This window comes from Dinoponera quadriceps, unplaced genomic scaffold, assembly GCF_001313825.1.
Source record: "Dinoponera quadriceps isolate SergipeBrazil2010 unplaced genomic scaffold, ASM131382v1 scaffold616, whole genome shotgun sequence".
NCBI lineage: Eukaryota > Metazoa > Arthropoda > Insecta > Hymenoptera > Formicidae > Dinoponera > Dinoponera quadriceps.
Window position 1 is genome coordinate 764,608 of NW_014555184.1, and position 25,289 is coordinate 789,896.

The following is a 25,289-nucleotide window of genomic DNA, read 5'->3' on the forward strand; positions in this document are numbered from 1 at the left end:
GGGGGGGGGGGGGGGGTTTACTTGAAGTTTTGCTCGAAGCGTCGCTCTGGGAAATTAGCGGACGATTATACGTCTCTCTCTCACATACACACGATCTCACCCGGTGTCACCGACGAAAATAAAAATTTCAATCGCTCTCTCTTGGTGCACGAAGTATCTAATAGCGCTACTCTCCGCGTTTCAACCGCGGGATCACGCGATCTCCGTTTCGCGAGTGAACGTTTCCCGAGCTATCGATCGCGATCCGTTATCAAACTTGGCGCAATCTAGGAAGCTCGTGCAATCACGAAACTCGAAGTCATCCTCCATCTCATATTTTCCGGCCGTATTTCACGTCGAAAGGTGGCACCGTAGAATTTTTAACAAGCTCCCGATGAATATGCGTGTTATAACACACTAAACCCGGGAATGAGAGCACATCGTAAGGTACGATAGCCGCGCGTAAAGGGCACGGGTGGAAGGAGAAGATGGGAGGGGGGGGGGAGGGGGACGAAGTATATGAGGAACGACGGCGGGCGGGGGACCGCTGTCTCGCGCGCACCAGGACTCTCTATTTTAATACTGACTTATCTAAGGACGGCATAATAACGCGTCTAAAAAACCGTTATCGTTAAAACTTCTTGCGAGCAGCGGGAGAGCGCGCCGAGGTATCTTTAATTTATGCAGTATTCGCATTTCGGGCGTTGCACTCAGAGCCGTGAGGAAGAGAGAGAGAGTGTGAACTCTCCTCTTCTCTCGGTGGCTTTCACGGAACGAAGTTGAAATTCATTATAAGCAGACATTAATTTTACGCGGATTAATAACGACGCTTCCCTATCCTTTATCACGGCGGAACACCGAGCGCCACGTCGCGCCACGCTGGGTCGCGCGTCTCGCCCCGCTGTGTTTTAATTAATTCGTGCCACGCGCACGTGTTTGTGCAGCCTGTCATTTCGTCGCTGTCTTTCAATTGGCCGGCCGAGGCGCGAGGACCGAGCGAGGGATGCAAAATTGTCAGGTTGAAAGTCAAATGCCCCGACTATGCCCCGCCGCAAATAATATCTGGAATTGCAAGAAGACGGAGGAGATGGGGAGGGGAGGAATTTATGGAATCTCGCGTTCGCGACCGGGTTGATTCGGCGTGTCGTTTAGACGATCCCCACTCGATTAACGACGAAGAGAAAGAAAGAGGGACGCACGGTAGTTCAGCGTCATAAATATCGAGAAATCGCGCGCGCGAGATCGGGTTGATATTCGCAGGAACGATGTTTCGCGGGGGCGAATGTGACGGATCGTCGTGTCGTCCCTATCCGGCGACGATAACGCGCCGTGTCGTCCGGCTCGCTGTGCGCGCTCCCACCAAGTCGGAGCAAGTTCGCGCCCTGGTGGGTTCCCTAACGAATTTACCGCACTGCGCCGCGCGCGTTACCCCCGTGTACGCGGGTATCGCGAGCATGCCGAATCGATGATGCTCGGCTGCGCTCGTCATCGCGTTTTCGTGCGATCCGCCCTGCTTTTCAGAGCCATCGGCCCGCCGTCATGCCGGCTCATCGCGTGCGAGCGCTTTTTCCTCCCGTGCCCCCTTCGCCCCGCGCGCTATTTTTGCGCGGAGTCATTACGCCGCGCAGTTACTACACCTCCCGTTTCCCGAAAATCCCGGTTCGGCAAACCCGTCCGGGAATTTCCCACCCTGTTTTTTTTTTGTTTCCGCCACGCCGCGCCGAAGAAATCGCCGATGCTATTTCGCGGCCAGTTATACGCGGACGCCTATATTTCGCCGCGGGTAAACCGAGCCAAGACTTGATATCCGATCCCGCGATATCGATGTATCACAGTTCTTAGGTTCCTCTCCGGTTTCGCGCACGACAGAAGAACGTCGTGAATAATTCAGTGGCACTTTGCGCGCGCGTAATAGTCGCTTTCCAGCCGCGCGCGCATTCAGACGCGTCTCGATCATTATATCCGGCGGCGGGTCGCGCCTGATTCCGAGCTGTTGGAAACTAATTGGCGAAACAGCCACGTCGGCTCGCATAAATTCGCCGCGTCGGATCAGAGACAATGGCGTTCATTTCCCCCTCGTCCATTTTTTCACTAAACGGAATAGCGCCGCTGTTTCGCGCGCTGGTTGCCGTCGGATTCAATGCGAGGAGATGGAGAGGAGGTGAGAGAATGGGAGACTCCTCGTTCATCCCGGAACATTGCGCGCTCATCCGTCAGTCTGAGGAAACCGAGATTTTTCCCGTGCTTCCCGTGATGCTCCCGGCGAGCTCGACGAAGGGTTAAAGATAATCGCACCTCCGAGCGTACTCGGGGAAAAAAGTACATCGCATCTTCCCCGACCATAATATGGATAACGCGCTCGCGCTCGCGTTCGGCCGGAGGAGGAGATTTAATTTTGGAAGAATTGCTTCGGACGGTCTCTTCTTAACGAACGGCGGGCGAAGCCGGGGAAAGAAAATCAGTACTAAAGTAGTTCTGTCTGGAAGCGCGCGAGATTAACGAGAGGGTGAGGGGAGGACGAGGGGCTGAAGAGGGGGAGCGAGGGGCATAATGTAAAAATACACAGGGAGAAGGAAAACCAGGAATCGAGTATAAAATTGTCCGCGGACCGGCCGCGCGCGCGACGAGCAATAGCCTTTGTCTGGGGGACGCGCGGCGGCTGAAATAAAAAATAATTAGTCGCTTTCAGCTCTCCTAGGCGGTATAGCAGCGTAAACTCCTTTGCGCCAGAACGGACGGTTAAGCTTCCCAGCTTGGATAAAGGAGGAATTAACCGCGGAAGCCCTTTATATCCGTTCGCGACGCTAAACGCGACTTCTATTGACCCAGGCTGGAAAGCCCGTATCGCGCGTTAGATTCCGCCGTTGGCGAATTCGCCAATTCGTGAACCGCCCATACGGGGTGTGCTTAAGCATGATTAATCAGCGACTTCGGCGAGCGCTTCTTTCGGGCTCCTCAGTAGATTCATTTCGCGGCGTAGGAAGCGCATCTCGACGAAGAGGGTCGCTAATTGGGGCATTACCGTATATATAATTGGTCCGAAACAAGATGCGCAAATAACGGGGCGCGACGTGAATTAATCGTGATATTGATGTCGCGGTGAGACGTTGAAATATCACCACTCCGCGTTGCGATATTTAGCTTCGCCGAATAATTTGATTGTCTGAGAGAGCTTATCGTCCTGTCACAATAATTCGCCCGAAGATAGACGGCAAAAGTTCCAAGTGCCTCGATGTTGTATAGTGTAGTTGTTTCGGATTATTCTACTTATCACGCGGGCCTCCCCGCTAACTCTTCTCTCGCAGACGTGTCGACTCGCATCGAACAAACTTTACGTGTTCTCGAATATCCTATACAGTTATTCCAACGCGGTAATCGCGTCTCAACCAGAGCCTTGTCTTCGGGCATTCGAGAGCAACGCGGACTAACGAAATTCGGCGTCCTGGTAGGAGCGGGAGATAAGCCGCTGACCGAAAGTTTGTACGTTAATTCCGTAATGCCCGGCTATTAAATAGTAATTCTCACTAGTAAAACGCTAGGAAACTCGCTAGTGATACTCGCACAAGTGTTGTGCAAACGTTCTCGAGGATGTATTCCGCGTGTTCAAATGTTACGGGCGTAACCTCTCCCTAAAATCGAGATACTTATTTACGGGATTTATACATCAAGGGGAAAGCTTTCGTAAAATACTTAATAATATTCTGGAGCATTCTGCGGCTTAAAGCTGGAGTGAGAAATCGAAAATTCCAAGTTACCGATGTCGTGGTCGCAACAATTTTCGAGCAGCTGTGCTGCCGACACGCGCACCAATCTGACATCTGTTTTTCATTTCTGTAATTTCCACGAAACTAGATTTTTATTTGCACCGATTTTTCTGTAGTAAAAAGTGCGTTTAAAATGTTCATCGTTTCCTTTTCGCGCTGCTAATTGACTATCTCGACGTCAACCGTTGCGAACACGGAGAAAAAAGGTTTCTTTGGTTAATAAAGTTTTTTTAATTGAAACAAACTCGTTTTTTTCTTTAATAGAAGAAATAAATAAAATTGCTTAGTTTCTCAAACAATAAATATATTTACGTCAAATAACAAATTTTTTTGTATTTTTATTCAAACATTACAATAATTATTACAAGCGATAAATTATTTTAAAGAAGTAACACCATTTTAGAAAAATATGAAAGAATTCTTTTGTTTTATTTGGAACAATTCTTAATATATAATGAAATAAAAATTTTTTGATTGAAAATTAAATATTATTTCTTCTAAGTAATACTGTTCTTCCTGTTCCATGTTCAAACAACATGGTTTATTCTAGAAGAACGACTACACTCTTATTTAAACAAAATAATATTTGATATTAAATTAAGCTGTTCATATTAAATAAATGTAGGTCGAACGAACACATACTCCAAATTCAAAGAAACCTTTTTCTCCGTGTATTACCTTGAGCGGAGGATGTATATTTTAACAGCTTGAATACCAGGGGGAATTAAATATCACGAAATGATGTATAACATTAATATCGCGAGATAGAGAACGTCGCGTAAGTGAATACATAACGCAGCGGCTCTCTCAACAGCGTCTCAGCGGGACAAAGTCGCGCGACTTTGGGAACAAGAACGCAAATATTAATTTAGCAAAAATACAAATCTCGAGGAGCTACGGACTCATAAATCATTGCGGAAATATTTGTTCTACGACGAATCAAAATTGCGACGAAAACCTGGAAAAATGATAATCCGTAGGGCACAGATGTGAGACGAACGGAACACCGTGCCGATTAAACAGCGTCGACTGCTTCCACCACACAATATTTCGTAATATCAGTTTCAGCGAATATAACGAATCGGTGTTGCAACAAACTTCTCAATAGACTTCGACATATTTTTTTCTGTGCTACGATTCGATTTCGAACATGTGCAAATATTAACAATTGCGTGCTCGCGGTGTCGGCAATATGTACACCACGCGCGATCTCGGTGTTTACGTTCGATAACGACAAGTCCATTTCTTTCCGCGGCGGCGCGTTTGATTAACCGAGTTAGATTGTATCCCAATAAAGAGAAGCGTCCTGACAGTTCTTATCTTATCCCGAACCAGCTGTCCGGACTGGCCGAGACTCGTATCTGGTCACGCTACACGAGGTAGACGCGCTCTCTCTCTCTCTCTTTCCTTACACACACACATATACACGTACACCATATTCGGAATTAAAGCCTCGAGAGAAGGCGGCCGGAGACACGGTAAGGTAATGGCCGGCCAGGCATTATCGTATTCAGATGAGCTTCACGTGACTGGAAGAGCGACGCTCGACATTAACGTTTCCATTATAACGATACGACGAACCGCGGACTCCCCTTCGTCCGCGGGTATAATCCTCGAGTTTAATTGTCGCGCCGGGGACAACAGTCGCGCCGTGACGATACACGTTTCCCCTCGTTTTACTATATTCAGGATCGTTCCGAAAATCTCCGCTCTCCCGGGCGCGATCCAGCTATGAAGAGTCCGCGAGTAGTAGTCCCGTGTGCACTTTTTGCGGCTACATCGCGCGGTTGCTTCGGGAGGACTCAACGAATGAGCGGTTTCAGCGGTCTCGCGCTTCCCGGCGAACCGAATCAATTTACGATCGTCTCTTTCGTTCCTCCTCCGCTTCCCTATTTTATAATTATCCGCGGGCAAACGGTATCTCTCTGTTTCATCGCGCTCGCGCCAAATAATAACGTGGATTACTCCGCTTCCCAAGATCCCGGCGTCTCCGGAGAGAATGGCATCGAAGTGTTGTTACGCTCGGAGCATCCCCGGACGCTCGAAATCCGTCGTGAAACGCGGACTCGCGCGCAGACAATCGTTGTAGCGTCGCGGCAACAAGAATGGGAACGAATGCCGATCGTTCGCGTTATCGTGGCCAGATACAGATATTAACCGTAGCCGCGTTACCTTCCGACGGAAGGATACAAACCGCGCGCCGAGGTATACGTTCATCCTTCCGTCCACCCTTCGCCACCACCCTCTAATTACAGATATTCGCTCGAGTGAGAGAAAGGCGTTATTTTACGAGGTGAAATTATTTCTGCTTTATTCGTCGCGGAAACGAGCGCATAATTAGACATCCGGCCGCAGGAAGTTCGAACTGATGCGACTTTAAACTGACGTTTGCATTCTCTCTCTCTCTCTCTCTCTGTTTTATTCTCTGTCGTCGTCTCGCCGAGCGCGGACAGCAGGAACGACGATTGTTAACAATGGTGGCCGTGCGACGGGCAAGCCGACGAAATAATCGTGCGAGAATAAGTTACCGAAGCTTTCCATGTCAAGCTACCTCTACGTGAGTTCCATGCCAACGCTCGTCAGAGCTCTCTCAGCCGGCGCGCGTCTGCCCGAAATAACGGAAAGTTCCCGCTCGAAAAGCTCGCTGAGATACAGCGAATCTGGCAAGTGAAATCTGCCCGCCTCAAAGGAGCATTAATAATCTCTCCCGTAACTTTGGCAAAAAATCTGCCTCGCGATAGCTGCCGTTCGCGCGCGCAGAATATCTCAATCTCGGGAATACATCGACTTCCGCGGGTTCTTTCGACGATGCGAAATCGCCGTGTTTTCCATTGGATTTTTCACAGTCGTACACCGCGGCGGTGCAAAATTCACGGAGCGGAAGTGGATATATATGGCGGCCGGTGTAAACGATACTTTCTTCCGCGAAGAGTGTTTAACATATCGTGAGACGGGGGCGCGATGCAGACAGCGGCGATATATCACTGATCGATGCATACGCCGCATCACTATTCGAGAAACTTTCTCTCGCGGTTAAACTGTTTCAAAACTCAATATCGCCGTTTCGTTACGCGCCAGCGAGGCGCGTATTTGCGCGACCGCATCGCCTTGACATTGACGAATTGCCGCGTACTTGCTTCTTTTTCAAATTTAAATGCCACTATTCGCGTGTTTGAAAGCAAGAAAGAGAGAGAGAGAGAGAGAAAGAGAGAGAGAGAGAGAGAGAGATTCTCTCAGTTGGAGAAGGCGAGACAATGTTTCCGAACGAGCGTGATAAAGGCCTCTTTCACTACTTAACCCTTGTTAAGGACGTATTACCCGTTAGTGCCGTATTTTCATTTTGGCCAGCTGTCAAACTTTTGATGTCACTTTGAAGTGCAGTGTAGATCGGTTTGCAATTTTCTCGTTATTTTAAGTCGTGAGCGGTACATTCTTAAATCCGCGCGCACGAGAGGAAATGAAATGTCAGCGCAATGTAGGTGCTGATCGTATAATCGCGGCGAACGAGTAATCTGGAAAAAAATGTGTCGATAATACCGGGTGACTGGAGAAAACTCTAGTCCACACGTAGTCTCGCACAATCAATCGTTCGCCCTCTCGGCCCCTTTCGCTCCGCTACGTAGGAAGATAATTGTTGCCCGCGGCTGGACAGTCGTCGGATAAAGTCGCCTCGTACAGGCGTGCACGAGCGCGCACACACGTTCGCGGTAGTTACGGTGATAAATTCGTCCGGTGATAAGAGTACCGATTTTTGTCTTTACGACCCCCGAGTCCGCCCGGCGGGATCCGGGGAAAGGGTCACTTCCGGCTCATGGCGTGACTGTTTCGTGCCTTGCCCCCCGGCTGCGAGCGACGTGGACGGCAGAAACTAGCGAAGGGCTCCACGGCGGCTCTTCTCGTGTAAACCGTGCCGGTTATACAACTCACATATAAATAAAGCCATCGGGCCGCGTTTCATCCTCGAGCGCGTCTGGATATTCCCTCGTCTCTCACGTGCGCTTCGTCACCTTTTTCCACGAGGATGGGTGGGTAGTTGCGGGATGGATGCATAGAAAGAGTCAACGCCGCGTTCTGCGAGAGGGAACGCGCGTCGACGGAAACGCGGAAACCGGAGGGTGTTTCTCCCCCTCTCGTCTCGCCAAGCGTCGAACAAGCGGCTGCTTTTTCGCCTGCTTTTATGACTATCGATTCTTCCCTGCCCTCGTGGCGTCGCGACGGTGGTGCGTCGAGACGGGTCGCGTCACGTGTCGGTGGTGCGTCCTGCAACGTCGGTCGCTGACTCAGCGGAAACGCAACGCGGCATTAATATTAATTATCCCCAACGGCGCGAGCGCGCTCGTTGTCGCGTTGGTTGGCGTTTTTCGAAAACGCTCGAACGGGCTCATAGCCGCGCGAACGCTCCGATGATAATCACATTTTGTCGCCATGCTCGCGTCATACAGCGGAGTTCGGCCGAGCGCGTTAAAATCGTGAGAACGAGCTCGCGCGGATAAATTTCCCCGTAATTGTTCGCGGAAGACCTTTCTTTGCTTACCGGCGAGGTATCTGCGATGCCATCGATCTCTCGACTCGCGCGAAAAAGAGAGAGTTAAGCTCCATCGAGACATTTATGCACGGCTCTATGCGGTCAAAATAGCGCGGATACATTTCTCACGTGTGGGGTAACACACAGCTTGGCTACGCCGGGCACGTTCCACGTGTCATTCTTCCGAGCTAGGATAACACAGCACCTTCCCCATTGCGAGAGAAACATTTATGAAGGAGGTAACTGATGAGGAGGCTTGAATTTCCAGCGTCGTAATGGTGGGTTTCGCCGATCAATCAGTTCTTAATGGTTATTCATGCAACGAGCGCGCGCGCGCGAACGTTACGCGGATACTGGATCGCGAATTTGAAAGCGTCGATAAGCGGAAACTAAGCACGATCGCAAAATGTACCGTAAGGAGAGCGAACGCGAGAAACGAGACGCGATTCGCGAGAATTTGGAGAAAAGAAAAAAAAGAGAGAGAAACAACGGCAGGTTTCGTCGGTGTTTTGAGGGAATGCATTTTCGAGTTTAGGGTTAATTGCGTACCGAGAGGTGGAATGCGCAAATGTTGCAAACGATTCTTTCCTTACTCCGCGGCAATTACGCGATGCAATGCGCAATATACGCTCGCTCTGGAAAGTCCGTTTTGGGAAGAGAACAACTGACACATAGTGCGGTAGCGCGATGCAATTAACCCATTAACCGGCGTCCTGTTTTGGAAACAAAACCTGCGCTGCGAACGAAATTATTTTAATAATACATGATTTTCCTTCCAATTTTTTTACTTTCGTGTAATTTTCAACGACATTAAAGTTGCACCGGGAGCAGCGAACCGGTTATTTTTCGATTATCGTGTAACCGTACGTTATATTCTTGAGCCTTTTAAAGAATTAAAGAAGCGTACGATTGCCGGATATTTTTCTACGTTAAATAATTTCACAACCGTAACGGTGAAATATTCGAAAGATAACAAGTGATACGAGAGAGGAGTGTCTGGAGGAGGATCTAAATAATCGCTTGGTTCGATTCAATTCCTAACGATACGTTATTACGGCCTTTAACGGATTAAAATTCGATATTTTTAAGGGAGTCGTATATACCGTAGAACCGGAGGTAACTTGCGCTAAAGGCACACAGGGACGCCGTGGACGGTAAGGTACATACAACCCTTCCGTTTACCGCGGGTAATGGCGGTATCGAGAAGGAAGGAAAGTCCGGGCGAGCGGAAACGGGGAACGAATAGACGGCAAACAATGACTGAATGTTTTCAACAGTGTAAACGGACTTAAACGCAGCTTAACAAGGAGTAATAACAAAAATGAAATCTGCGGCGGTAATGGGAAAAAAGGGGTGGGAAAGGGCGGAGAGGGGAACGGGGTTCATTTGCCCGCGTCCACGGAAGAAATACCGGTTGCGCCGGTTGACGGCGTTAAAAATGTATTGTCCCGTCGCGATATACAAGTGCTATAGTCTCTTTGATGGCAAGGTAGGCGGAATAAATTAATCGCCGCACAAAAGACTCCGCGACAAATCTGATAGACGCTAGGAATATAGAATTGGGGACAGTGGGGGGAGGGGGATGTTGGGCGAATTCGCAGGTGACGAATAACAAATGAGGAGTGAAATTTTATTTATAGAACACGCGCGTATACGCACGACGCGTTTTCTTTCCCGAATATACGAGAGGAAAAGTTATTTCAATAGCGACCGGCTGCTGATTGGGAACTCGCGCGGCGCCGAAGTGTTTTAAGTGGGAAAAGACGCACGTACGTGCGCAAACATCCTTGCCGGGTTACGATAATCGCTTATAATTAATTAACGTGCCGCGGTAATTAAGGTTGGCGCTGCGACGACGGTCGATCCGCACACGTGTCCTTAATTAAATGTTAAATATATGTATGCATATCTAATACGGCAATGAGGCCACGTCAATCGTAACGACGATCAATAGAGAGAGGTAGAGAGAGGCAGAGAGAGGAGAGACATGTTAACGAACACAAATGACGGGGGAATGTTTGCTCTTGACGTATTGCTAATTCATGTAATTGCGCACGAATTCCCATAATCAGTCATGCGGCTGGATACGAGGATACTTTAGCCCGTTATCGGAACGTTACCTCCCCGCGGGGAGGGCGAGCGATTCGACGGGATTAGCGTGCGATCGGCGGATTTGATGCCGCCCCCTTTTGCGTTTTAATAACTCGAAAAGTACGAAAGAGAGCTTTAGCGCGCCAGCACATGGCGGCCATTACGGGCCCGGGGGCGATTTAAAAGCCTGAAAAGTACGAGCCACTTTCCGGGAGAATTCGCATTCGCCGGATTACACATTCTATGGATACGGGCGACCGGGAAGATTCGGATTCTCTGCGCGTTGTTTCGCGTCGCTTCCTTAAATTGGCGATTCCGGCTGATATGTGGCGGGCGTTGTCGCGAGGAGGCGCCTTTCTAGAATCCACGGGGAAAACCACGGTCCGCCACCGCCGCCACCACCGATGCCTGCGGTAGGTCCGCGAGATCGCACCCTCCGACGACGTAACGGCATTATTGCGGCGCGCGACGACCACCACGCTTCGCGTGTCGAAAGCGATGTACGAGAGGGCGAAAGGAGCAAGAGGGAAAAATAAAAAAAAAGGCAAAAGAGAGAGAGAGAGAGAGGGAAAGAAAAGAGAGGAAAACATCGTCCGTCGCGTGATTAAGTTTCGCGCCTGTCAAGGAAGGCCGATATTACGTTCTCGTGCGATTTCACGTGCTTACGCGGCAGACCCGCGCGACTTTTCAAGTGCTTTCGTCCGAGAAAGAGAGAGAGAGAGAAAAGGGAAAGGGGGGGGGGGGCGAGAGCAAAGTTTCGAGTGCCTTCGTGCGACGTTCTACGCGCGCCACTACCGACCGTTCGTCGCCTAGGGTAAGGGCATCGCCCGCCGACATCGTTCGGCGCATTTGAATATTTAACGAGGGATCACGGTAAACAACCATATTGCTCGCTGACTATGAACACAGCCATATTGCTAATACCGCGTTTATTATTGGTAATGGAGCGATAGGCGGCGCGCGCGCTCCCGCATGCGATAATCCTTATTTCGGCTTTCCGTCCGGTCGCGCGGGTTCTTTGTAAATACGTCGGGATGAGTTTCATTTACGTCCAGCGAGAACGTTGAATCCTATTTGATATCGAGGTCGATACACATTCGAACGATGTTACACGTAAGCTCGTTTTATTGTTCAATTTATCACGATGCATCCACGTATGGCACAAATATTGGTATTCTCGCAAATGATATTCTTTCTCTTTTTTTTTTCGGAACAAAGACGGTGACCGCGATGATTATCATAAAATTCCACCTTTATCCGGCTGATACCTCTCACAAACGTTGCATCCCATCTGCGGCCAGCCCGCGCGCGCGCGTTCCGCATTTCTGATATAATACGATTTATGGACTGAAAATAATATACACGTAACAGAAACGCGCGGGTAGATTAAAATGACCAGGGCGATTGAAGCGAATGCGCGTTTTATATCCGAGCGTATTTTATATTCCAGCGCGTTTATATTCATGGCGGCGATTTTGCTCATTCCCATTATTAATAATGGCGATTCCTATCAATGTTTCAGTAACGCGCCATATCAATGCCAGCGCCACTGAACAAACAGTTTTTATATCCGGCTTCTCGAGATTACACACCTCGCGCAACGTTATCGAAATTGACAACGCGTGGGAAGTTAATTGCACTCGCGATAACGATGCTAATAAGGGAGCTGTACACTTTAGCAAGGAATGGATGCGTGAATTAAACTGTACCGTAAATACTGTTGTACGTCACCCGATCCGCACGGGCATTAATCGAACATCGAACAAGCATACTTTAACAGTTTATTGCAGCCGACTGTTATAATAGTTTACAAATTTCAATTTATGCTCGTCATTATTGTTGTCATAATTAATATCGATATCATTTTCGATCTGTTGTTATAGTTACCTTGCATATGCCGTGATTGTTATCGTTGTTATTATTATTACTTATTGTTATTATTTACATCGTCGTTGTATGTTATGGAGATTACGGTAAATAGAGAAGACGGATAATTGTGTCATTTGAATATTGAGCAAAAATCATTTCGCGATCGTTGCTGTCGCGAGGGAGGTGACACCTCCGCATCGCGAGCCTGTCTCGCAATAAGCGTCCCTTTAATGCTACAAGTGGGAGTTGAGGCTAGATTTCGAGTCTAGACTTTTGTTCTATATGAAATTTTTCAGTGGGAAAAAACAATAACTCGCCATTTGCATCAAAGGAGCATGATAGGCAACCTTTGGAGTCTTAATTTAATAATAATAATATCTTTATCGGCTCTAGAAAAACAAACTATAAGAAATTTGTAAAATTAAGGCTAGTTGTAGACCGGAGCTAGAAACGTCCTTTTCTTCGAGCCCTCGTAATCAGGCGCTCGTAATCGTGTGTTCTCTCCGGCCGAACGTATGGTTTCACTTCTTTGCGAACGCTGTCCACCGAATTATTCCGGACCACGGCCAGATTCTGCCGTTCATCCCGCGGCGCGCCCGTTTTCTGCGCGCCAGTTCTCCACTTGCAGCGCAGGTAGGGCGGGAGAGGTGGTCGCGCTTCATAAAATTCAACAATAGTCCTCCAGCATTTTGGAAAATTCTAGTCGGAAGCCGACAAGTAGACGGGGGGGGGGGCATCTTGAGAGGTAAATTTTGCAGCCGGAGAAACGCGAAGCGAGTCGAGGCGAGCACGCGTGCCGGCTCTTATGAAATATGAAATTTCTCGCATCCGTTGCAAATCACGGAGCATCTCTAAAAATTCAACGTTGCGGGCGCGGCTTGTGCGCCCGACAAAAGTGGTTCTCTGAAAACGCGGCCCTCCGTCTCGTTACACGACGCGAATTTCCCCCTCGTTTCGAAACACCGCGAAACGAGTCGCGAATTGCGCGCTACCGGCGTATATACACGCAAACACATACGTGTGCGCGCGCGTGCTTAAATAATCAAAGGTAAAAGAAGAAGGAAAAGCAGGGAAACGAATCGAGATTTTTATCGTCGTTTTAGCTTCGAACTCGTCAATCTCGTCCTCCTCTCTCGCGTTTCATCCCCTCGACAACATTCTACTGCGTCACGCGAGATAATACAAAGCTCAACGGGCGTCGTTGTCGCGCGCTGCCGCCACCGTATCATTAACATTTAACGACGAGGAATTTTGCAGAGAATTAGCAGCGAGCTGCACCGCGCGATAGACGCGAGCCACGTCAGAGAGACGAGCGCGCGGCAAATATAGTTTCGCGTATCCGCGAGCGGTATCCTTTTTGTCAAGCGGCCTAGTAATTAGACGCGTATGCAACAATTTTCGTGGGAATTAAATAGAAGCGGAGGCGCGTACGCGCGCGCATAGGTCGGGCTCTCGAAGTAAATAACTAGAAGCGAGCTAGAGCTTCCGTTTATACCCCGTTACGAGTAATTATGTGAAGGGTTTAAAGTATACTCCCTGTGTGTGTGTGTGTGTTGTGTTAGGCCGTAGATTCAAATTTGCCCGGCGCATTGTGCAGTCGGCAAAAAGTGTTATGCCCGCCGCCGCCGCCTCGACGGCGGGAAAATAAGAATGCGTGAAATTTACATTTTACGTATCATGCTTTTGCACTCTCGGCTCTCTCGCACCGTGCGCACCTTCAGCATTACGCTCTTCTCTCGTCCTTGCGGTCCGCGCTGGGAAGTATTATTCCTAATTACACCGGAATACGAATATAGCGGGAGGGGCGAGGTGGGGATGGAGGTAGACGCGCGCGATGCCGCTTTGCACGGCAGCTTAGCGCGCTGCCGCGGCGAATCGTTGCTTACGCGAATAATAAAACGTATCTCTCGAGAATTATATCCGCGGGAAGCACTATAATTGATTCTAATTAACCGCGTACGCATCCCGAAGATACACGGGACCCGGTCTTTCGCCTGCAACTCGGGTTAAGCGAGATATGAAGATATTAAAAATAAAAGTTGAGCAGTTCGGTTGTACCGTAGTGCCTTCCGCAAACTTTAATATTCTATTTAACTCTTTCGCTCCTTCTCTTCTCTCCCGCCCTCTTTCTCTCTCTCTCTCTCTCTCTCTCTCTTTTGTTCTCGTATGCTTCCCTCTGGCACGTTGTGGCCCATTTGACTACTTTTTTGAGCTTGTAATAGTGCTGTTTTAATCGCATATTTACATTGTAAGGGTCACATACTTATTTTTATACAACTATCATTATCGGCATTGAAATTTGTCTATATTTCTCGTTTGGTTCCGCTATGTGTTTCGCAGTAATATTATAAACACCTTCATTTTTTGTGAATAGTGCCATTTGAAATCGTTTGAGGGGAATTATTCCGAAACGCTAAATAAATAACATTTTCTCTCTCTCTCTCTCTCTCTCTCTCTTTCGCATTAATTAGAAAGTGCGACTTTTGCGACGTTTTATTGTCACGTTACAGCTACTCACAACAGATATGTCGTGCGACTCGCAATTGACATAACCGAAAGTTTCGATCGGCCCGAGGCTGCACTATTTCGTAGGTAACCAGGCAGTGCGAGTATACCCACGCGCGGAATATCTATTCGCGTGACTGGATGTATGAATCGCGTAATCGGGTCTGTGCGGAAGGAATTTAGCTCGGCGTGTGTCTCGAGTAACGCGACGGAGAAAATTGAAATAGGAAGGAGGAATGCTCTCGCACGGGCGGCCGGGTGGGATCTCGCGATCTACGAACGAAAATCTGCGGAAAGGCGCTGGAAAAACGGGAGGATAAAATTAATTCACGCCGGGTCCGTTTGAAAAAACAGCGTGACCCGGGAGTGAGCGAGCGAGCGGAGTGAACGAGTATAAAATACTTTCGACGCGCGAAGAGAAAACGTAAATTATTTTCCCACCGGTGACAAACGAAATCGTTCTGCGGAAAAGTCGGGCTACCGCGCTCGTAAGTTCGTCGATTTATTTCTTCGCCGGGCGCAATTCGCGACGTGAAGGCTATTACCGGAAGCGGCCTGGAATGGATATATACATACACACACAAACACAAGTGCAACGATAACGCTCGGAATACATTTACCGGACTAATTCAGAGCTTCTCCGAGCGCTCTTCCGTACGTACGTCGTCTCGCCGCGCCGAGGAATGCGGTCGAAAGAAAATAGAGAAATTAATTGGAAACGAGAGTGCATACCGGGTACGACGGCTGGGACGAGAGAGGGAAGAAGAAACCGAGATCCGGGATTCAGCCAGTCAGCGTTACGTTTTAAATTCCGTAACAAGATCCGGACATTCCGGCGGTTCGACGAAACTCGGTCGGAATTTTCCACGGTACATCGTGGCGTCAGCGACGACCGGCGGCGGTGGCGTTGAAACGGCGAAGATGGATCGCGCAGCGAGAATCGCCCGGCGGCGGGCACGCTTGTCGATAAAACAACGAGCTAAATTTGACACACGCCTGTTAACGAGAGTCGACGCGTCATTAGCGAATACGTGCACGCGCGCGGTCCCGCATCGCGCTGTCCGATTTCAAATGAGCTTTCTCTCTTTCTCCCTGCCTCTTTGTCTCGGCGCGGCGATTATTATCTCCCACGGGATCGCGATTCCCATCGGAGGATTTACCCCGGCCGATACGAGAAACTGGATAATACACGTGGCGTGAAATGAACGGGTTTACTTAGCGCGGCGGCGCTTCAATTCGTGTATAATAAAGAGGTGTTCAGCTATCGCGTGCGCGAATTGTTTCGTCGTTAATCGGTACCTTTCTTGCCGGGATTACCCGCCTCGCATTATATATCGCGCAACATTAGTGTAACTTACTCGGCAAACAGTGTAATGGAAATATAATCCGGGCGACTAAAGCCTCCGCAATCCCACGGAAACGAAAATACCCTCGCGAACGTAGAGTTCCGCTCATCCCCTACTCTCTCCCTCTCTTTCGCTCGCGTACGCGTCCTTTTCGCTATTTTTCTCTGATCCCGGAGCGCGGGTGGAAAATTACACGATCCGGAGCATAGGAAACGGCAGCAGTAGTGGGAACTCGATTTACATACCTCGACGGACCGGGGATCGCGCTCGGATCAAGTTACCAGCGCGCGAGCCTGGTGAGCGAGCTTAATTAAGCGCGTGTGCGAATCGCGAGCGACACCGCGCGCGTGATGCACACTTCGTTAAATTTTATTCGTCGTAATTGTACGACCGCCGCGCACGTCCTGGGCGGTGTCACCTTTAATTACGTCGGCCCTCGCGTTGGAGACCGCCGGACGGACGGTGAAAATCGCGGGGGAAGGGAAAAAGCACAGAAAGAACGGTATCCGATTGTGAGATGATCAGGCCGCACGGTAGCGCGCGAACAGCCGGCGCGAGCTTAATACTCTTGTCCTACCGTCTCCTACGGCCGGACGCGCTCGTTAGCCGGATGTTAATGAGCGGAATCTTCATTAGACCGTTTTATATCGTGTGTCGGTCGGTCGGTCTGTGCGTGCAAGTTGATACAAAGTTATGGCCCGACTCGCCGGGATGTGCAACAAAGGGCCCGGTTTGGAGATCGGGAATTCATTTCGGCGTCGGTCCATCTCGATATTGTTCCGGTATTGCGGTAAATTTCGACACGAAAAAGGTCGCAAATCGCGCGCGTGGTCGTGCGAGCGATTTTAAACCGACGAGACGACGCTAACGAAATTACATCGCGGATCGATGTTCGTTAATTCGCTTAAACGCGGGACATAGCGCGCCCCATTCTGAGCAATGATCCAAAAATGATGGCCGATGGCGGGCTCGCACTGAATATCGCGTATCGGCCTGTGCTTTTTATACGTTCCCGGCACTCGATACACGCCGTCTTTATCGAGTCGGGTAATGGAGCGGTGGCCGATTGTCTTTTGGAAACGACGCTCCCACTTATACGCCGCCGATATCGATTCGGACTTTGAATATTGAAAACGTATCGGAAAACAGGAACACCCCATAACACGGGGACACGCCGAAAGCGACGTAATGCGGGATCGTTCGAGTAATATCCGGCTGTTCGGCTTCGTTGTTTATTTGCGGGCGCCGTCGGCAGGCGGATAGGCGCCGGCGAGCGAGCGCAAATTGCTTTAAATTGAGTTCTGACAAATTCACCGATAATTTTGCATTCCGTTACACCCTTTTAAACCCGTCACTTTGTTTCGCCATTAATGTCGTTTCGCGTGACAACGTTATGACATTTCGTTTCCCGCGGAATTGAAAATTACTACCGCACGAGCGCACGGGCTTAAACGGCCCCGGCGATTGCAACCTGAATACTTTATGTAATGTCAATTATTCGACCGTGGATTGCCAAGCGGTATCGATTTTGTCGTCGATTAATGCGTCAGACTGTTCGCGATCCCGCGGTTTCAAAGCCGCATCGGGAGAGAGAGCCCCTGGTGTCCGTAATACGACGCGTAATATTTCCCGGCGTGGCGCTAGGCGGAAATGAACGTCTTCGATTGGTCCGCGGGACTCTCGCGGGGTCGTTAGGTCGGGACTTAAATTTACCTCCTCCGCGAAAGGAGAGCTTTACCGGAGAGCGAAAGAGAGAGAGAGAGAGAGAATCGTGGCGGCGGCGAGGAGGTAACAAAGTACGGAAGCGGTAAAAAAGTAGGTTCGCCTGGGAGAGAGGAAAAGTCGGAGATATAAAATATGCAAGCGTAACTATTCGTATAATGAAAGAAGTTACCGATAAAGACGGCGGGGGCTGACTTTAAAACTGGTGCCATTAGCATCCCGGAAGTAAGAATCGCGAGAATTAAATCGAACGTGGATCCCGTAATGTACTACTATCGCGGAAAGTTCCTCCAGTCATTATTATCAAACGCGCTCCTTCGACGACTGATTGTTATTCGATGACGAGGCCGCGCTGTGTGCTCGCCTGCCTCATTATTTTTCTCGCACACCTCGGGGACACGGCGGAAAATGAAGTCTCATCGCGCTCGGCGAGCATGGCTTTATTGTACGATACAATGGCGAAGAAAGAATTTACGGCCGGTCAAGGTTAATCGGCGACCGATGTCGGTGGAGATTTCGTGATTATTAAAATTCAATCGGAAAAAGCGCTCCCTCGGGTTACGTTAAACGATATCGTTCATCGCTACGTAAAACTACCCCCGCGCGATCGGTTCGCCGCGTGTTGCTGAAAAGATTATAATATATCGCGGATAGGTAATTTGCTCGTTCAAACGCGAGCGAACAAAATGTGCGGTTCACTCTCCGAAACACAAAGATAAAGTCTTGTAGCTGGCTGTACCGTCAGTCCCGATCGTTCGGCAAGAGGAAAGAGAGGTAGAAAAAAAAAAGAGAGAGAGAGAGAGAGACTACGTCTCGTTTGTGCTTGACTCATCGTGGACATTTCGTTTCCGTTTCGAGTAGGTTGAAATACCGGGGAAGGCTTGGAGGTTGGGAAATGCTGAGATCGCACTTGGTCGAGCGCCTTTCCACGAAAGCTAAAGGAATGAGCGCGAAAGAGGAGAAGAGGGAGGGAGAGAAAGTGGATACGACAGATCGAGGGTGGAGAGGAGGAAACTATTAGAGTGTGAGTGCCCTGTGCGTTTAGTCGACGAGAATTTGACGATACCGTCTTACTCGAGGAGGGGAGGGGGGGGGGGGGAAAGCTCGGGACTTAATTACCCGAGACTGCGATTTGCAATCGATAGTTTCTCTCTTATAGAGGAGACTTTCTCGTTCCTTCCTACCGCGTCGTCCTTCCTTTTCACGTCGCGAAATAGAATACGTCGAAACGGCACACGAAAGAGAAGAAGCAACGCGGCGACGTCGGAGTATTCAATAAGTTTAGCGCCTACCGATTATTTTCCTTCGATTATCTCTCAGATAATAAGGCGGTAATATCACTCGGTCGGTGTTTGAGACAGGCTGGCCTCTTCCAGTTCTCAGAGAGGTCGAGAGAATATGATGATGTAAACTGAGAAATATATATGCCGTGAAGAAGACACGGGGGGTCGGGTCGAGAAGGGGGAGGAGAAATTCGCGTGCTCCGGTACGATTAGCCGAGGAGAAGTTCGCCCGCTCGCGACAGCGATCGCTTCGGACGAGCGCGCGAGTCCCAGTTGCAGCTCTACGGCGGCAACAGTGGTAGCCACGTCTGCCAGCAACATCCGGTAGTCACGAAACAGAGGAAGCCGGATGAAAAAGAAATGAGTGAGAAATAATTAGCGAGACCGTGGAGCGCGGTCGGCCGAACGCAGATGCACCCCGCGTCCCGTATGAAAAATTAATCGCTTCTCTCGCGCGCGCGCGCGCGCGCGCTCGGCCTGCCCTCTCTATTTCTACGCTCTCGACTACGCTTTTTATTCCGGCCGCGGGTTTATTCTCTCCTCTTTTCCTCCGTCTCTTTTTCGTCGCCGCTACCCACCACCGTCGTCGTCGCCACCACCGCCGCCCCCGTCCGCCGGAGTCCTGGTTTTCCCTTTATTGCCGCGCCCACGTTCGACGATCTCGCGTGTCCCGACGAAATTTAGCCGCGCCGCGATCCCCGATAGGCTCTATAATTATCCCGTTTTATCTTCATCAGGCGAGCGGCCGGCTGGCTGCTCTAGGGAGGCGGCGGCGAGTCGCGCGGCCGAGGGAGCGATATATAGAATCCACCTCGTTGGAGTGCGTTTTCGATTTAAGTCCGGCACGCCTGGACGTTTACATTCGCCCGGGCGAGCGAATCGCGAGAATTTCAAAGCGGTTCGCCGGCGCAGAGGCGCGCACGGGCGAATTAGCTGGCTCGGCGAATTATGCACGTTGAAATATCATTTTATCTTTTTTATTAATCTCGCTTTTTAGCGAGATAAGTAATCACGTCGCTTGTAAATCAGGTTAATATAATCAGTTTCCGTTTCCTTCTCTGTTTCCTTCCCCCCCCCCCCTTATCGTACAGCTTAATCTTGCGTGCCCGTGGACGACGACGCGGGACGGTAAATCCTAGAGGTACCTGTCTCTGGCGCCGAAATTTGTCGAGGATAGCGATAGCCGGCCGGAATAAATCGGCCTCCTTAATTCATCTTCGTTACGCGCGTCAATCATTCCTTGGCGCGCGCTTCCTTGGCGCGGGTACGCGGTCTGCTCGCCCGTCCGCCTTCATTTTTCATCGGTTTTTCTGCGCGCGATCGATGAATTACGGCGCGACACACTCGGCAGGTCCTTTGACATATTTTTATCACGCGCGGAGAAGTCGCCTATCAGCACGAGACTCGGTGTGCTCTCGGATTTTTGCGCGGAATACATTCGCGCTCATTTTTGCCACGCTCTTCCCTCGGCAAAACCGAACGCTTCTCGCTGCGCGAGTGCGAGGCCACGCGGAAAAATTCAAATTCCAGCAGGCGCCGCGCCAAGGGACGGGAAATTAAGTTTCGCGCATTTCTGCATCAGGTTTATTAGATCGGGACGGCGAAAATGCATACGGTATTGTGAGCGGAATGTCGGGGCGAATGCCCCGGGGGGCCCCGGCTTGTATTTTCTTCTCCTTCGTCGCGCTACTTTTCGGCGTTTTCGATTTTCGCCCGACCGCCCTATCGGGCCCGCCGTCGTTCGCTTTCTCGTTCCGCTCGCTCGCTAACTCGATCGCTCAATTCCACCTTACCGGCGCGCACACCTGTTGGCACGATTTCCGCGTTTTGCAGTTTTACGATTACGACGATAACCCCACCATAATCCGTGCGGTATCGCGCCGTGCGAGGAAGCCCGCTCGATACGATGATGATCCGCCGTTAATCGTTTGCACATACCCGACAATATGAGCGAAACACACGCGTCTCGATATTACCGCGTTGTAAAAGTCCGCAAGTTGGATGACCTCAGTTTCGCGCTGCATTATGACGCCGTGGCGGCGTTAAACGAATGCCGCTCCCCGGATCGCCGTAAATCGGAGAACTTTGTCGCGGCGCTCGTTCTCTCGCATACACGCGCGGTGTCGTGTGTCCAAAAGCCTTGAGAGACTCGGCAAACGAGACAAAAACAAATTGCCCATAGGAAATTTAATTACCGCCCTCTCTTCGAGGTGTCTTCGCAGCGCGGAACGCAAACAGCGGGCGGAAAGTTGTTAACGCTTGTTAACATGCGCGATTAGTCGCCCGCCGTCGGCGTATCGTCTCGTCTTTAGCATTTCGCCGATGATGATAATGGTAGTAGGCTTTGCGTCGGGTTAGAGATGAGTAATATGTTCTATACGTCAGCAAAAAATAGAAACACTGTATGTACACGAGATGTGAAATATAAAATGTGAAATATAGAATATCATAATTATAAAAGATCGGTCGGTGAAATGCCGGGAAATGATAACGAGTAACGAGATATTCGAATCAGCGAATAACAAAAATTTTATGAAAAAATTCCATAAATTATATTTATGATATGATATTTCGTAATTCGACGGCACCCCTAAATTAGCCATCCGCGGTAGATCCGTGTGACGCACAATACGCATGTCTTTGATAACTTTAATAATAAAGAGGCCAACGTGGCCAGTGAAGGAAAAAAACATTTGTATCTCGCGTAACGTTTCAGGAAATATCTAAAGCGAACAGCGAAAGTTTTTATATTAATAAAGGGGCTTATTCGCGAATAAAGAGGCGGTGAAAAGTTCCTCTCGTAGCGACGCGATAAATCGCGTATACAGTCGTGATTTCCGCGACGGCGGAAATAAATCTAAACTATAATCACGCATATATATATATACATATATAAACGCTTGGACGCGAATCTTTGTCGGATTTATCAATCCGTTAGGCTCGATTCTCACGCTCGTCTCGGCACTATCGCAATTAAACGAACAGTTTACAATCTTCGCGGACGATTTATCCGAGCGAGGGAAGGAAATCTTTCGACAGCAACGTTCGACGCATCTTTTATTTATTTATGCTAACCAGCTCTCACCGCGTTCACCCGCCTTGCCTTCAAGTTCACGGTTTTAAAATTTCATATTGAGTACATCCCGGCGTACACACACTCTCCATATTGATATGTATGGGACGATGCACTTTACTTTCTCTTTGGTCGAAACGCTTTTCATTTCCTGCCGAGGATACAGCTGATATAAAAAAAGTTTTCTCTCTCTCTCTCTCTCTCTGCGATTCTCGAAGGGAAACGTAGCCGCTTCTTTATTTCGTCGACTCTCATCTCTCCGTTCTTGTATCGTATTCTTCCGCATCACCGATCTACTACTATTACTACTCTCTTTCTCTATTGATCTTGCGATATAGTTTTCAGTTTGCTCTCTTGGATCGCTGCAATTGTTAACGGGATAGAACGAATCGAAACTCGGGACATTATTCGCGATCGATAACGCTCTCGGAGAGACACTCGTTATTCTTTCTCTTACAAATCAACCACGAATTTATCGTCGCGCAATATCTACTGTTGTAATGAACGAAATTCGCGCCGCCTCATCTAATCCGCGTCTATTTTATCGCACTGTCGTAAACTTTGCGCACCTTTCGATTCTTCGCCCGCGAGATTACGCGAATATCAGGCTCGACTGCCGCGCGAGATTTCATAACCGCGCTTATTTCACCCTGCCGACGTGACGGGGGCGAAATCTCAGCGCGGGTGATACATAAACACACATATATATACATATATATAGAGATGTATATGTAATATATATATACCGTATTCGCAGCGTGACAGTTGATGCGGAAACGCGCTAACGCATCCTCGCATTCGCGATTACTCAATCCTATCCCGATCGTAAGACTTTTAACTGCGCCCGCGATCGTTTCGTCTCCGCCCATTTAATTTTGACTTTTACACCATTTGCTCTGCCTTAACGCGGGATTTTTATTCCGCCACGGTGTAACGCTCGCTTCCTCTCCGTCTCTCTTCCACCCTCGTCCGCCTACCGGAACGTAATAAATCCCATCCTACACTGCGCTCTCTTACTCAGCGCGCAGCCTCGTCCCGCTCTTTCTCTCTCCTCTCTCTCTCTCGTCCGCTAGCTCTTTTCCCCCGAGCCCTTTATTCAACTCCCGTTCGGCTCGTGTCTCTCTTTCTCTCTTTCGCGCCGCGTGCACCCCCGTTTAAGTCGCGATAACCAGGAAGGTACGGCGGGACGTAATTAGAAAAAGCGCCATTTTTAAACCTCTTCCTTTCGCGCCCTTGGAACGAGCGCGAACGGCCGTTCTTAGCTTTTCGCCCTCGCGAGAGTGCGCACCCAGATTGGGGACCAAGTTTAGAGAATAAGAGAGAGAAGGAGAGAATGTACGTGTGTGCGTGTGTGTGTGTGAGAGATCATCGAAAAAATGGCGCGAGCGAGATGGGAAACGGCCATTTGGAAATTGCGAGAGCTATCAGATACTTCGGTATAGAGCGGCAGAGGAAACTTTGGCGAGGAAGACGGGTTTGTAGCTGGTTACGTATACACACGGCAGTGACTCTCAAAGTTCCGTTTCTACGGAACTTCTGATAATGATTCGAAACCTCAACTCGACCATCGTTGATAGAAAAAACAGATCGCTTTCCGAAGAGCGCATAATGCTCTTCGCAGAGTCGTTAAAAATTAATAAACAGACGTGAAAGAGGGATAGATACGTAGAGAGAGAGAGAGAGAGAGAGAGAATGGGAAGGAGTCTGTAGCGTTTAAAAGACTGTTTGCGTAAAATATTTCATCATCGCCTTCTCGGCGATATTTTCTCTCACGTAAACGGATTTGCTCGTTCTCCGTTCATTAAATCATCGCTTATTACGGCGAGATATTATTATTTTTTTTTTTATAGGAGCGCAGGAACAAGAGTTATACGCGCGTTCGAACGAGAGAAAGATACGCGTCGTGATTGCACTCGGAGCGTCTGGACTCGTTAGGGAACGCTCGCGTTTTTTTTTTTTCCCCCCAGACGCCATTGCCACGTGAATTATGCAAGCCACGCGTATTCTTATTACGCGTTGGTTGTTTTTAGTGCGCATTATCCCGAGATGCGTCGTAAAACTTGCGCTTTATCGCGCGCCGAATTATGCGCCGCTCGCCGGCGAATGCGGAGAGCTTTAAATAAATTTATGCATCCCCCCTCGCGGCGGCGAGGGATATTAAAGTTTGAGAACCGCTATGAGTTATATAACCGTCTGTGTCGTACGCATCTTCGGTTGTTATGCTTCGTGATAGACCCATTGAACTATATGTACATACACCTCAGCCGGAGGCGTAACGACGACAGTCGACTCGTGAACCCGACCGTTAAAGACGAGAGTCGCGAGGAAAGCGAAACTACCGGGAGTAGTCTGCCTTGATTGGCGTTCTGCATCAAGTCTGAGTTTGTAATTCATACTGGTTGCGCGTACCGGAAGCGCAGAGCCGTGTGCTATCGCGAACCGTCACTCGTGACGACGACGACGACGACGAACTGTGCGTCGAGATGTCTGCGTTTGACCGGCGTTCCGGTGATTCCGTACGGTTTCGCGGGGAAACCGAGCCACATTAAACGTGCGCTATTATGAGCGATTATTCGAACGGCAATGATTACGTTTGGCGAAATGATAGTGATGTAACTCGGTGAAAACTAAAACCCCCTCGGATCGCAATCCCATCCACGCCGGATTATTTCACGTAATTACGAATTATATTGCGGGCGCGTAGCTGCGTTTCATGCTGTGTTTACTCGCGTTCATTTAATCGGCGCGCAACGAGAAATTTACCGCTTTATAACGACGCATGTAAAAGTTACCGGTTCCGTGCCGCTTCCTTCCGCCGGCGCGGCAATATACGTCACGCGGATTAATTAAGACGACAACGTCCAATTAGCGAAGTACCGAAATTCGTATCATCGCGACGGGCCAGCGTTGTACGAGAAAAACACCGCAAGCGGAACAACGAAGTGCGCGACCGTATGAAAATAGCGCTCTTGTATCAGAGCGCGCGCGCAACTATCGTGATTAAATTCGGCTAATATTGCCGTCGAAATACAACGTCAGGATCGTATTTCGACTGCCGCGGACAAATAGCGCGGTAATTTGTATTAACGGCTCGGAAAGCGACGGCATCTCCGCGTTTTCATTGCCCCCCCC

At 49.4% G+C, this 25,289-nt stretch overlaps 1 protein-coding gene across 1 annotated transcript in view; it reads right to left on the reverse strand.

Moving 5' to 3' along the window:
* Positions 1-25,289, reverse strand: part of LOC106743384 (cell adhesion molecule 3-like) — an 87,522-nt gene that overhangs the window by 54,802 nt on the left and 7,431 nt on the right. The window lies entirely within an intron of this gene.